The 13730-nt window shown below is 35.0% G+C and overlaps 1 protein-coding gene across 4 annotated transcripts in view; it reads right to left on the bottom strand.

Annotated features, from left to right (window-relative positions):
- LOC106158085 (small conductance calcium-activated potassium channel protein 2) overlaps nt 1–8921 on the bottom strand; it is a 53510-nt gene extending 44589 nt beyond the window's left edge. For 2 of the 4 annotated variants that reach the window (XM_086999774.1, XM_086999775.1), the window contains exons 1-2: nt 8774–8912; nt 8159–8332 (exon numbers count right to left, since the gene is read on the bottom strand). The gene's annotated coding sequence lies outside the window, so the exon portion shown is untranslated. Of the gene's footprint in view, nt 1–8158; nt 8333–8773 lie in introns of all 4 variants that reach the window. The other 2 variants (XM_086999778.1, XM_086999776.1) reach the window with 2 other exon arrangements.
- Nucleotides 8922–13730: the final 4809 nt, after the last annotated feature.

Here is a 13730-nt window from a genome sequence, read left to right as displayed (position 1 = left end):
AGCAACACCAATGTCGCCAATCTGTATGTCGATATTGTTGGTATCTTCATTACAAAGGTCATAAAATGCCAGTTCTAATTGCATTACATCCAATCTTCATGAGAGAACAACTTAAGTTTTAAAATATCAATTAGTAGTGTTTGACGTTTATCTTTACGTCCATTAACGATCTTATAATAATCCCAAGGAAAAGCATAGAAGGCATGGGATAAAGGGGCGTTGCTATGTAGTACTTGTTTAGATCAATATCACCGTGATGTCACCTTTGATATACACGGTCTACGGTGTTAAAAGATAGGGGAACTTGTACCATACAAACTATGTAATCAGCAACAATTATAATAAGAGTCATGACAAAATAAAAACAATGAAAACCAACTATATTGCGTAAGAGATACACGATTACTGCGTTAGTGGAATCTTACCTGTTTGAAGCTAGACGAACCGATATAAATACCAACATGTTTATATGAACGCATCTCAAATATCTTTCAACTATGATTACCATGTGTTTCAATTGCTTTTGTATTGCAAACGCAGAAGTCCTTTGTATTATCCAACTTATATGTTATGACACATAGGCAGTAGCTTTATTGCTTATAAATAAATTAACTGGTGCCTTAAGCCGTACGTCCATGGGTTCTTACAAAACATCGGTCACTGTTCAGCAAGCTTTGGAGGATCTTGTTTAATCAATTCGTGAAGAATTAATCAAACTGATTCTTTCCATTAGGCTTAAATCATTACTAGCTTTTGCACGACTGACACGCACAATTTGTGTATGCTGTATTTCACAGGTTTCCTCATAGCATATTCTGTTGATTTCCACAGCGATTCATTGGTCGACAAATGTCTTACCAAAGAAACAATTAATTAATCACGAGTCAACAAATAAAACAGGTATTAAGATCATTTGTTAAGAGAGAGACATTGTGAACGTGCAATTGCAAGTGATGGTGCCAGGTTTTATGTCGAAGAATGAGTGCATTTAATAGAGACTGGATTGCAAAATTGCATCTCCGCAATGTATTAGCCAACAGAAATACATTGTTTGGCCTTGGAGTTTCAGGGTTTATGTTGGCTGGCATAACTTCACCAAATTTACACATATCTTACTTTAAAAATGAAATTAGTATAGTTCGCGGATGGTTACTATATCGTGCGTTGAACAACTTCTAGTTTTTACAATATCTGGAAGGCGTAATACCCATACCAATACCTGGATAGTTTCTTTACCGCTGGATGCCTGAGTAAAAAGTCACGACTGCCATTTCACCTTAGTTCCATTCAAATGAACCATTCCTTTCGTCATTGTATTTTCTGGCTACCTTCCCAAAACGGCATACCTGCTTCACAAACATTACCAAATTAGTTTGCTACACGAGAGATTTGTAACCAACATCACACTACAGCATTGCCTAATATATTCCCAGAAGGGTGACAGGCTATAGTAGGGGAGCCAAACTCCAAAAGCCTTCAAAAAAGGGTAGTAAAAAAAATTTAATGATATAAAATTTTCGAACATATCGTTGGAGAGCCTGATACCTGGGGTTTATGAATCTGCTTATTGGACAAATGGGCTCAATTGCGAAAGTGCCCAAAAATCCAAGATGGCCGCCAGCCATGGTGAATGCACAGAATAAGCATCAATTATGAAAAGTGATTAATATTATTTATTTGCTGGAGTGTACATTACTTTTATTGTGTTTATATTGTGGAAATATGCCCTTCCTGGTGATCTGTTGCAATAATTTGTCAATTGGATTCAAAATGGCCGCTTCATCCAAGATGGCGGAAAATATATCACTAATTTTTGCAATTAAGTCATGTTTTCTTCAATCTAGAATTTATTTTAATCATGACATAAGCAAACTGTCATCACATATAGCTTTTCTATAATATTTTTCACATTTCTGTTGTCTGTATGCACTATGGAGGCTTTTTGATTAAGAGAAAAATCCAATATGGCCGCCACACACCCCTCACCATTAGGAGTCAGAAGCACAATGTATATCTTTTTGAAAGTTGAAATACCTTATTAAATGAAGTATATTTCATTTTTATTTTACAATATGCAGGTATAGGTCAATTGTTGTAAGTTGTAAAGGTAAATTTGAGATGGTGTCTTGACACAAGATGGCTGCTTTATTCAAGATGGCGGCCAAAGATTTGCCAATTTTTGCAGTGGAGTCATGTTTTATTTAATCTAGAATTACTTTCAATCATGATAGAAGCAACACACCATCAAATATAAATTATGTACAGTATGACCTGTGTTTCCTCTCTCTGTACAGTATGAAGCTTTATGATTAGAAAAAAATCCAACATGGCCACCATGCACCCCGACCGTTATGGCCCAAAGGTGCGTACAGCATGCACCTTATTTGCAAGATCAAATATCTTCTTTAATGAAGTATATTTCATGTTTTCTTTGCAGTTTATTGGTAAAGGACAATTGTTTATTTTTAAAGGTAAAGCTAAGACCATATCTTTTTTCAATATGGCTTCTTTATCCAAGATGGCTGCCATTATTTTAACAATTTTCGCAACTGAGGCACATGTTATATAATCTAGAATTATTTCAACCATGGTAAAATGCAATATTTCAAGAAATATAAATTCTCTTAAATATTTCTTACATTTCTATATTTGTAAAGAATATGATTAGGCCTTTTTCATTAGAGAAAAATCCAATGTGGCTGCCTTATACCCCTTACCATTACAAATCAATGGTACTATGTGTACTTTACTGATAGTTGTAATCTTTTATTTAATGAAGTATATTTTTCGGGTGGCAGTGATATAGATTTTAGAGATGACATCCAAAACTTGTCATTTCAAGATGGCATGTAATAAACTTTTTTTTATATATGGATGCTTAATTCAAGTGTGGGCTGGAAATAGGACATTACGATTTCGACTAACTTAGTGGATAATGCAACTAAAGATTTCACGCTTCATGTCAGATTTACATAGGGTCGTACAAAGAAAACCCAAGTCCACATAATGACCAGTTAAACGATTTATTTGTTGGCGTTTCTAAGTCTCCAACTCCTAACTTCTTGAAAATACATCTGCTCCGTCTTTCCCAATCTCCTCTCCTCTTCTTCTTTTCTCTCCCAAAGGTATCAATTCTCATCGCTTATATACTAATTTCTTATTTTATGTGGATCTAAACATTAATTGCTTATAATTGTATACAGGCCCGTAGCCAGCAATTTCAGAGAGGGTGTTCGTTTTCTGAAAAAAAATGGACCTTTTACCATAAAATTCTCAAGTACATAGGTCAAATTTTACCCAGAGTGGACCTTTTCCTAGCAAAAAGGGTGGTTCTTTCGAACCCCCCGAACTACCAGGCTACGGGCCTGGTATAGTTAAATTCTTCACATGAGCATAATACAAAGAGGCGGCCACAAAACTCAAGAGCTGTTGGACCACAAGAGGTTACATCATGTGACCTCATAAAATATCTTTTTATCTTGATATCGGACACGACAGGCATGTATGTTACTATAATGTTGCCATGGAACATTACTTTTAACTTAACAATTAATATTAAGTTGGGCCTATTTAGATGATGTGGACCTTGATTACAAACAGATTTTTTAAATATAAAACACCTATCTAATGAAGGAATAATTGATTTAATTTTTTTCTTGTATGAATTTTTTGGATCACAAATTTAAAAAAAAATGTGGAATGTTCATCCATCATTCCTGCCAAGTACACATAGGTCACTGCAGGTTGCAAAAATTGGAGGGTTTCATCCAATTTACACATTGATCTTTGTCTTACATGAAGCACTTATGGTCCACATGGATGTGGATTGAGCACAGTTTATGAACTTACTTGGGCGTAGTTTCATCAACTCTCCTTAGAAGCATGGGAAGTGCAAATGCTTGGCATTTTATAATATTTTCCAGCATGGAGGGGAATGTCACCACCTTACAGTTACATGGTATTATGGAAGAGGCGCACATGATTTTTGTACAGCTATATGGATTTTGGGGTCTTTAGATATGACCAAAGGCCCTGCATATTTGCTTCTTGCAAAGCAGATCTTAGGTTTCTCCTCCCAACTGATGATGCTCTTCATTTCTATACTTTATGAGCTTTACCCTTACCAAAATATCAGGCCAGTTGCAAATTTGCTGCAATATTGCTGCAAATTGCAATTCCTTCCTTCGAATTTGCTGTAATATTAGTTCTGCAAATTAGCAGCAATAAAATTTTGCATACTAAACTTAATGATGTGGGACATAATAAACTGCTAAACAGCAAAATGCATATTTGTTTCCACCATCTGTATTCCCAAAAATTAATTGCAACTAGAAAAGCACTCTGAGAGCACAGACCTCCGCCAAGGCAGCAAAGTCTCCACCCAATGCCGTTTCACTCCTATATTTTCATTCTATAATGATTTAGTTTTTTTATTATTGATTGATTATTGATCCAGATCACCACCAAAAACTAATCATTTGTTCCTTGGCCCACTTCTGACATCTGAAAATTTCATCAAAATCGGCCCAGAACTTAATTTTTTTTATTTTCGATTATTGATTGATTATTGATCAGATCACCACCAAAAACTAAACACTTCTAAGTTAACCCATTTTTGACCTACCCTGAAAATTCCATCAAAATTCATTCATAACTTTTTGAGTCATGTTGATGACAAACGAACAAACAAAGAAACAAACAAACAGGGGTGAAAACATAACCTCCTTGGCGGAGGTAACTAAAACACCAATTAATAAATGAAAAGTATCTATTGCATAGTTCAATAAATGTTGTTTGAAGTTTCAATAAAATATGAGTTTACCTTTGATTCCAAGAAGTAAAATTTGCATGGAATTGGAATTATTATTGTACAAAACCTTTGAGCTTCTTTTTGATAAACAAATAAATAGATAATGATGTTATTCTAGACATGTACTTTGACAACATAGTTGTTATGCTATAAAATACAATAGTCCAAGAACCTGCATATGAATGTGAAGAAACTTGTAAATAATTGACTGTGAATAAACATGCCATCTTAAATTTATCTGCAAAAAGTGAAAAAATCCTCATATACCCATATATTGTAAAATAAAAATGAAATGTACTTCATCAAAGGAGATATTTCAACTTTTGATGAGATACGTGACTTTGTTTCATATGAGGGTACGTAATGATAAGGGATTTATGGTGGCCATTTTGGGTGTTTCTATAAGCAAAAAGCCTTCATTCTGTATATAGACAGTAAAAAATGCAGAAAGTTAGGGTAGAGTATCTATGTTTGATGAAATTTTGCTTCTAGAAGATTGAAAGAAATTCTGACGAAAAGAAAAGGGATTAAATTGCAAAATTGGTCAAATTTTGGCTGCCATCTTGGATAGAGTGGCCATATTGGATTAATAGGCAGTCTATAATTAACCTTTATAAAATTAAAACAAGTGTACTTTACCCATATGTTTTAAAATGAAAGTATAATATAATTCATTAAAAGAGATATACCAACTTTTGATATGATATATGTTTAGCCTTTGACTCATATTGGTAAGGGGTGTATGGCAGCCATATTGGATTTTTCTTTAATCATCAAACTTTAATTATGCATTCAGATAGCAAAAAATGCATACAGTATTGGAGAGATTCTATATTTGATAAAATTTAGCCTTTTCCATGATTGAAAGTAGTTCTAGATTACAGAAACCATGACTTCATTGCAAAAACTTGTGAAAATTTGGCCGCCATCTTGGATAAAGTAGCCATCTTGGATTAAGATAGCTCTTTGAATTTACCTTTAAAATATTGAAGCAATTCCCCTTTACCCAAAAATTGTAAAATAGAAATAGCATTTGCTTCATTAAAGTAGATATTTGAACTTTTCTATAAGAGACAGATGGTACCCTTGACTCATAATGGTAAGAGGTGTGTGGTGGCCATATTGGATTTTTTTGTATTCACAAAGCCTCTATATTATACATAGATGGTACAAATGTAGGAAATAGTAGGGGCAATCTTTATTTGATAAAAGTTTGCTCATATCATGATTGAAAGAAATTCTAGATCAATGAAAAGAGGATTTAATTGCAAAAAATGTTGAAATATTAGCCGCCATCTTGGATAGAGCGGCCATTTTGAATCCAATTGACTAATTTCTGCTACATATCATCAGACAGTGCATATTTCCACAATATATGGGCAATAAAAAACATCTACCCTGAAACAAACTGAAAATATCAACCCTTTTTCACAATTTGTGCATTTATTGCATATTCATAAGGGATGGCGGCCATCTTGGATTTTTGGGCACTTTCGCAATTGAGCCTATTTGTCCAATAAGCAGATTCATAAACCCCAGATATCAGGCTCTCCGACTATGTATTCGAAAATTTTATATCATAAAATTTTTTTTTCACCCTTAATTTTAGCCTTGGCTCCCCTACTACTACATAATACCTTAAATAAAGATTACACAATTTATGCGTTCAAGTAATTGCAGTGTACCTTATTCGCAGAAAAAAAGTAATCCTCATAAAGGAGACATGTAACCATATGGCGTTCCCTTAGGTTCAGTTTCGATTCGTTCACTTGCAATTAAGTGAACGTAAAGGTGATCAATAATTACTTTTAAGTTCTCTTAATCGTGTCACGAACTTCTGCCTCAATCTAAGTACAAATGTGTATTAATATGCAGAAGGGGCAATGTGGGACTTCTGGTCGATTACGGGAAGTTTTTAATGCAGAGATATTATGCAAATGCCATAAATTGTTCGGCCAAAGAGCATATGGCTTAAACTATACTGAAAATGGACTGTTGTATTTGGAATGCTGTAATGCTAATAAGATGTTAGTAGTTAATGTATCTCTGAGTACGCAGGCGCTTCTTTCACGAATGTTTTCAAGTTGATTATCTTCCGGAACACTGTTATTGAATGCATATGATCTATGTTAGTCATCCAAGAAATCTGACATTTCGGGCAACGTTCCTTTATATCTTTTTGGTTCGTTAGAACCAGTTATGATAAATAGATTAAACCAACGTAATTTTTATGAATAAGATAAGCTGGCATTGATCTACCTCTGAATAAAATGATTATCATATCAAAATGCTTAGGGTATTGCATTACAATCTGTGTCCTAGAGAAGGTCCATAGAGTGTGTCTACTATGAATATCTAGGCACCTTGACGATTTTTTCTACTATGCTTCTGTATATCGACAGCAGACGACAGATATTAGACTACAAAACAGGCCTCAAATATTGTTGGAATTCTGGAAACAGCATCCACCTGGCAGCACACTTCACTAGAACAAAGATATAAACTCCATGTTGAAAGTAAAGCCAATGGGTTAGAGAACTCTGTTTTCCTGTGTGCCATCGACAATAGCAAATTTGGTTCGTTTCATGGAATAATATCTATATATCTATCACATTTTTATTTTCTTTATATCATTTGTCTTGGTCATTGATATATAACTTTCACGCTATGTGATCACCATCGCAATGGATTGATATACTATAATAAGACAATAATTGCCATACACAAACTTAATTGGGAAATAAGGAAACATGCTGACATATTGATCGTGATTGAGTAGCTTTCAAAAACATATCTGCCTATCCTGTGCTGAAAGTGGATGCTGGCTTTCAAATGAAATTGCCAATGCACTATTTTTACCATTCGAAGCCATTCGCAATTTCAGCAGTTCGATCTAGGGGCAGATCAAGCCGCAGAGTCCGTAGTTCCCGTTTTCGTAAAAGTCGAAATTTGCCCTTGTTGGATTAAATAAAATTCACTCAAATGCAAGCAAAACATGATAGCCAGACAAGTCTGCATATTTTCTAGATGACCCGGAAAGGCATTCGAATTTTAATCTGTTTTTGTTTAAGTACATTTGTTTATATATATATATATATATATATATATATATATATATATATATATACTACTGTCCCTGGTCCAATGCAGGTCGCATTTTTATTCAGAATCTTATGATTATATGATGCGATTCACAAGTGATTTTGTTTATAGCTCTGGAATATAAGTTATAACTAAGAAGAGTCCCTTCCATACATAATTTCGTACAATAGACATACACATACAGACAGACAGACTGATACATGTAGACAAAAATATTCTTGAAATCCCTTGTTAAGTGAAGAATACCTGTTTTGATGAGTTTGACCAAAAACAGATCGCACCTCTGGAAGATGTAGACCAACGGCTTTAATTGTCTCTCTACAGTCTCCACATCATTACTGAAACTGCTCAGCTAAAGGAAGATGATACGAGAATTGAAGTCTTGGCAGTGTGCACTGATATGGGGGATTTCCTCTCGATCTGTAGAAGAGATTATTAGAGTCCAAACATATCGAGCATTTTGTGAGAATCGGCAAGCCTTACAAATGTTGCCACTACAAGATGAGAAAAATTAACATATGGTTATGATTTACCTTGCAAACAGGGTTTGCCTTTCCGTTTGAATTCTGTTTCTGCTCATACAACATTTAATCTATAACATTTGCTTACTGACAACGCCGTGAAAAACTGAGTGGATTAAGAAATATAGTCACAGCTGAAAGGTACATACTGAAAAATGTGCAGCCTAAAAACTTATTACGAGCTATTCTAGCAAGCGTTTAAAGAGAAACACGAACAAACGCTGTAGTTATAAGACACCAACCTAAAAGAGAACGGAATGCCGTGTAAATGAACAGCTAGTAGCAGCTCCGTATTCCCAGAGTTTTGCTTCTGTAATAATATAGAGATAGAGATACGTACCAGACTCAACTTTTAATGCTTCACCAAGACAGAGAAACGTGATTGCTTGGATAGCGCTATTCAAAGCCGATTCACTGAACTGTCAGGGCTTCAGCTGGAGCTTCTGACATAGAAGTCTTATTCGAACAGTCGCTCTCCATAAACATATTTACTTCTATCAAGCGCACCCGTCAAGACCTAATGGTACGTAATTGGCACTGTAATAGCTACCCCTGCAGTCACAGAGCCAAGAAATACTGCCTGTTCGTAAAGATGTGTTAAAACCAAACACATTATCGCAAATCTTAATTTCACCTTTTATCTTTTACCTCCGGGCTTGTTTTTATCAAATATTCTTGCTTTGTGAATTCGCACACATGTGGAAATCGAAAACGTCACTTTCACGACAACAATTGATTATATTACTGTGATTTGTGGAAACTGAGCGTTACCATAGCATTAACATGGAAAGTCGATTTCTAACGGAGAAGCTGTATTTTGTTTCATATGAGTAAAAGTTACATGCGAAATTAGACTTTTCTTTGAAGGCATTATTCCCATGTGGTATTTGAATAAGTACTTAAAGATACCTGTTCATCGATATTTTGCGTTAAATGAAATTGAAAGATGTGCGTTTGACGTAATTGATAAAACGTCCCGTCAAACTCGAATCTTTCCCAACCAGATTATCTTATCAAATCGAATGGAACACAAACTATCAATAAAACACATGATTAAGAACTGATCTGCGGACGACTATGAAGAGTAGTTTAGACCTTTTTTTGTAATCGGAATATAACGTTATAGCTTCTTGTAACAGTAAACTTGAAAAAGTTATTTTGTCAAGTCTTTGGAAAAAAAATAAAACTCTAACCAATCTTACTCTTCTAAGACCAATTTTATTTCTTTTCTTGTGGCTAAAAATACTGATAGCAGTGTATTGTTTCTATAGGAACAGAATGGAAACAAAATCAATAGTATCACTAGATTTACTCGTCACGGGGATTGCTCACACATGTTCGATCTATCATTAAGTATCATTCTAATGTATTTTATGTCATCGTGTATTATTAAAATACGTGTGCAATATGGGTCTTTACGATCAGCTTTTCGTCACAGTATTCAGCGGGAGTATTTTACTAGTTTATTACGTCGCTAGGCGTGTACTTAATAACAGCAAACGCTACGATGATGAAGTAAAAAATAACATCTCGTGCCGGTATGAACACGCAAAAAGATATACAAGTAAATTACACTGGCGGAACAAAGATTTTGCTGAGGCTAGGGGACAGGCTATAAAACTTATTTAGTTATATTGAAACAGTGAACCGGGACAGAAGTGCTCAAACATGAAAGGACACAGAGGTGGAATATTCGATTGGTTTTTACTAATAACCTTAGGAGGTGTAACGTGTCCACTGCGCTCTCTCCTTGATCCGCAAGTTAAATGTACGTGGTCTTTGCGCCTTTCTGTCTAGAATGTGAACTGTTTTAGTAAATTTTACTGTATTGATAACCATAAAAAGAGAGGGGGTGGGATGCGGAAAAATATGTCTAAATGCAAATGACATGAAGTTCAGGATTTCTGATTGTGCGCATTTAATTTCCGTCCCGACTGATAAGGTATTTCATGCATTTAAAATAAGAAAATTAATATTTAGTTATTTGCAAAATTAGGTTATGTGTATCATATATTTTTTTAACGCATCTTGGGAACAACCACTATTGTATACGTTGCACATGTAATGTGTACTATGGGTCTGTGGCCTAAACTTCCTGAATAGATTTATACATCATGAAATGGAGTTCAAATGCGGTAAACCTTAGTGCAGTGTAAGACAATATACAGGCGTCATGGAAAAAGCCATGAATGTACAAATATGCATGATCAGTTGTTGACAAATAGTGGCTAAATAGTGTCTGAAACCGGCCCTCAAATAGACAGGCTGAGTAGCATCTTTTTACCTTCAGTATGTCAGTAAGCTTCCCACCCTGGGTCCGCTTAATGCGTTAGCTGGGATATTGTGAGATCACTGCGAACTGATACTGTTTTAGCCTAGGTGATGGAAGCAGCCTGTTTTATAGCACCCACCCTAATGGAATTGCATTGGTAATACAGACGTTTAAATCATTGCATTCAGACTCAAAACCACGCGATTGCTTCGTTCGTCCGTTCACAAAATTTACATTGAGAACTCAATACAACAGTAAATGTATTCTGTCATAAACGCCTAAAGGAGTTAAGTGGAAAGCGGCGGGACAAGATGTCCTTGAGCACGCCCCTTGTACACCCAAAGGTGCATTTCACATGCTGAAATATATATAAAAAATGAATGAATTCGAAGTTGTATTCAATGATTTAAAACATATATGTGTATAGAACAAAAATCCACGGCTTTCTCAATTTTACACCAACTTTTAACTTTTACCATATGACTATACATTACGTGTATGTAAGGAGCCTATACAGTAAAATATGTTCCGGTAATGTTTGTTCCCAGTCATAGAACTTTAATTTTTATATCGCGTTCCGATATATTTTGTAGTGATTCAGTCATGGTAATTTATGTATGACGTAAGGAAGTTTTTATAAATATTAAAACAGTAACTCAAGGCTACTACGTAACATATGTTCCCCAGAAAAATTGTCAGAAAGTTTCATCTTGCCTAAGTACTCGGTGCAATAGGAAACAGGGATGTCTATTGCTGACCGAAAAATATTTTATGATTCCATGGTAGTTTGACATTTCTGATACAATATTTGGACCAAGAATGGAAAACAGTTTATTTAATGCTTATTTTACTGATAGTAAGGTGTATCCCCCCCTTTTTTTAAATATTCAGTGACAAGCAAACTTAAGTTGCTAAAATAATTAACTGCTCTGTTCAAATGATTATCATAATTTTTACAGCGTTATACTTGTAGGAGATAAATTAAAGAACGAGACCCGTCATGATTGAATTTTCAAAGTGAGTAAAATGTTTCCACAGCTGGACGTAAGGTATGTTCATTTAAGGGGTTAGACGATGAATTGTTTTTTTTTTTATTATTATTCATGGTTCCAGAAGATTTAAACTTTCATACAAACTTCTTCATGCAAATCATCAAACATAGTTATTGATTTGTGTACTAAATATTTTAAGAGTATGCCTGTGACCTCATTCGAACCTCTATATTGGGTTTGGGTACCCTCTATCAGGGCGACTGATAGATTTTTACGGATATTCACAGATATGTCTCTAGATAGATAGACCATCTATCTATCTATCTAGAGACATATCTGTGAATATCCGTAAAAAATCTATCAGTCGCCCTGGTAGAGGGTAGGGTTTGGGTGTGTACCGATATTATTTGTTGTTTTTCATTGCATCAGTCTGGTTGTTGTTGTATGGTGATAGTCCAAGATGAAAGAAACGCCAATGATCATAAGTGCAACAGACAAATGCACCTGTTCAAATCTAGCGTAACTATAGCGTAACTATAACATTACACGTGCACAGAAATTGTCGGGAAAGTGATAAGCGGTTTAGATATTTACTAAAAAATACACTACAGTTCAACCATTCCGTGGTAAATATTTACTGCCCATGCCAGCTATTTGTCTTCGTTTCAATAAAGTAGTGCCAGCCCGTCTTGTACACCAGAGAAATCGAAAAACATAAAATGAACAAATGATAAGTCTGATGTCGTATTCAATCTTTTCCATTTTGCAATGATGATCCTTCCTGCGGGATTTAGCATTATTATTGAATGCGTTCATCTTGTGATTGTTACTATCTCTGCGCGCTAAGTAAATGTCAAACGTCTTCCTTGGCTTGAACTGTGATGCATTGGTGCTAACATACTGTCGGTGTCTGCGAAAAAAGAAGGAAATTCGCTGGTAATTAGATATTTTCATTTCCTGGACCTAACTGGCGTTATGTAGTTGAATCTCTCGGGGGAAATACGCAGTTTGCACAATAAGCAAATGTGAACTAATTAATTACGAAAAAAGGGTCATTGCCTAATTGATATGTGCGCCTTAATTTCCGTTGTTATAAATGAAAGTCGTTCTCAAATCAAGGACGTTACAATCTTAACATTTAGGTGAACTTGCAAAGTGGAATAACCCGCGACACGATGGAAAAGGTACATGCAGTAATTCTGCATAATATCGCTTCTAGCAGATTTAAGTTATGACGCCACAGCCTTTTTCATAGTGATGAAGCTTTCATCTAAAAAATGACAGCCCAAATATACAATGTGGGAAATAAAAGCTTTCTGTAATCTTTTACATGATAGCCTTCATCTTGACTGCCTCAGTCTCCTTCTAATTGACAATTACATTTAACATCAGGATTTGACATCAATCTTTACTTCAACAGTCATATAAAAAAAGAAAGTGCATAGTTTTTATGGTTTTTGTTTCAGTGTTACAACAACAACAACAACAACAAGAACAGCAATAATGATTATGTTTAGTCGTTTATTCAGCCATTGTATATGAGAGAGAGAGAGAGGAACGTATCAGTAACTCCATCTCATTTCTCTGTGACACGTCCATACGTCCACACTAAAATACTTTCGTAAATCATTAATAATAGTGACTTTTATTTTATTTTGCGAGGTTTTAGCAAGCACGCGCACAAGAAGACCAGTGAACACCCATTTTTTACAAGAGATTATGGATGAAATTTTAGAATTCGTTCCTGCATTGCGTTTTTTTAAATGCGTCAAAGGTTACAAGAGCAGCTCAGACCTTTTTAATGTCTCCTCTATCCTTCCACTTAACACACATCACGATGCTTACAAATGACAAGGCAAACGTCAGAAATAGGTTTAATATAGTTTGACTAATCCAGCCAGGTTTGATCAAATGCAAACCCCTAATGATTAAATACTTTATAACTTGGCAAATAATCCGTTACGCAAGGATGTTTCATTGAATCATAACAAGCATGGTTTTATTAAAGCTCAAAGATCAATACTTTTCTCAGT

The sequence above is a fragment of the Lingula anatina genome, chromosome 1, assembly GCF_051362555.1.
Source record: "Lingula anatina isolate TDL-2025a chromosome 1, LinAna3.0, whole genome shotgun sequence".
Taxonomy (NCBI): Eukaryota; Metazoa; Brachiopoda; class Lingulata; order Lingulida; family Lingulidae; genus Lingula; species Lingula anatina.
The sequence above is the reverse complement of the archived record's forward strand: the minus strand, read 5'-3'. Positions and strand labels throughout refer to the sequence as shown.